Genomic DNA, 2180 nt, shown 5'->3' on the forward strand with positions numbered 1-2180 from the left:
TTAATTATAATCCTTATTATATTATTCTAATATTTTTCTCATCTCATTGGCATCTGTTGATAATCTTTATTCAGTTTGAGGGCTTTCTGGCAAATAATTTCTTATTGAAACATGAGTGTTTTGGGGATTACATTATAAAACTTTGGATCCTATTTAAATTTGTTGTAGCTGGTTTTCTGACACTGTTTTAATGGAGGTAGGGTGGGCACTACCTCAGTACTGCCAGGTCAGAGTCCAGATTTCTCTGTTTCCACTGACACCTGAATTGGGGAGAGGAGCTCCTCATTATTGCTGAATGAGGGTGGGAATTCTGACTTCTCACTGGGGCTTGGGAGGTGGGTAGGATTGTCTTGTTATATTTCCCACATGTTCTCCACTGACACTGCCAGTAAGGATTGCCTGTTTACTGCCTAGCAAGGATTAAAGTCCTGATTCCTTAGCCAGCCTCCTCTCATACCACCCTAGCAGAGGCAGTGGGGGTGCCTTTTTATAGCCTGGCAAGGATAAAAGTCATAGTTTTTTTTTTTTTTTTTTTTTTTTTTTTTTTTTTTTTTTTTCTGTGGTGCTTTGCAGCGGTAGGAAAATTATTTTCTAAAAGCATTCTGTTGTGTTAGGCTGCCCCTCCATTCCTGGTCCTATAGCTAGAGAAGATTTTGTTGGGGCTTTTTATGTTGGCATCTGTTGGCATTTTTGGGTTGCTGGCTTATCTAGCACTCAGTCTCAGATGAAGAAAGGAAACCCAGGGAACTCACTGCCATGCCCTTGTTTTGGTTCTCTGAGGTCTCTAGCCTATCTGCCTTCTCTTCTCCATTTTCCAGAGTCTTCTTATATATATTTTACAAATAACATCCAAGGTTTTTAGTTGCAATTAACAGGAAAAATAGGGAAAGTACATGTATTCCTGTAAGCAAAAGAATGTCCCATTGTCTCAGTTTATATGGTCTTTATGTATTTCACATGAAGCAGTTTTACAGCATATTGGGGTTTGAGATAACTTTTATAGAAAAATCTAAAGTACTTTTAGAATAGGTCTAATGACAAGGCTGAATTTTTTCTTGCTGAATCATGCAATATTGAACATCATTTGAGCTAACAGTTATTGCCATCTCCTTGGATTAAGTACAAAATGTAGAATGTTAGAAACAATTCTGAAATAGACTTAAGAGATCTAGGTTCTAGTTCCAACTTTTCCACTATTCAGCTCTGTGACCTTGGGCAGATCTCTTGGCATCTCAGAATTCTTGTCTGAATTAACAGTGTAGGACTCATTAGATGTTCTCTAAGTTTCCTTCTAGCTGTAAGTTTTTTTATTTTCCTTTCATCAGTGCTACTACTTTTTAACAAAATGTGTAGATACTCTATAATGCAGATTTAAAATATGCTGATTAAACCAAGTAAAATCTTCAAAAATAAATAAGACAAATAGGCATAGCTATTATTTATTGAATGCTGTGTTCCAGATACTACAGTAAGTGTTTTATGAATATTCCCTCATCCAATTCTTAAAACTTTGAAGTTAGAGTTTACACTCATTTTACAGATGAGAATGCTGAGGCTCAGAAAGCTGAAAAGTGTGTCTAAGAATATTTTGTTGTAAAGATATAATTGACCCCAAGTTTAATTGATTCCAGAGCTGATGTTTACAACCACTTAAATAGGGTTTTCAAATTTTTTATTTTTATTTTTTCAAGAGGCAAATAATTGTACAGAAATTGAATTCTAAAGCAATGCTTCTGCGTAGCTAAAAGATACATTTTTCCCATGACTTTATCCTACTTGGATTTATTTTTTAATTATATAAATTATGAATACAGAAAACAAATACAGCTTTTTTGTTTCTTACTATTTATCACTCATTTAGCAGACATAGGAAGCATTATTATTTTTGAGATGTAAAGGAATAAACTGAGGATTGTAAAATATGATCACTCAAGAGCAAAAATTTAATTTGCCAACCTTCCATAAACTTCTTAGTATCTCAAGAGTCTCAGGAACTAGAATAGATATGTTATTTCTATGTGTAAATTTTGCTCATTAATGGAGATTGAATAAGGAATCATTTGCAAGACTATTATTAGAGTTAATTAAAAGGTGAAGGTCAAGAAAAAATTAAAAATAATAGAGGAGACACAATAGAGCAAATAATGTCAAATGTAAAAGTATACAATAACATAAGGACT

The sequence above is a fragment of the Saimiri boliviensis genome, chromosome 10 (assembly GCF_048565385.1).
Source record: "Saimiri boliviensis isolate mSaiBol1 chromosome 10, mSaiBol1.pri, whole genome shotgun sequence".
NCBI lineage: Eukaryota > Metazoa > Chordata > Mammalia > Primates > Cebidae > Saimiri > Saimiri boliviensis.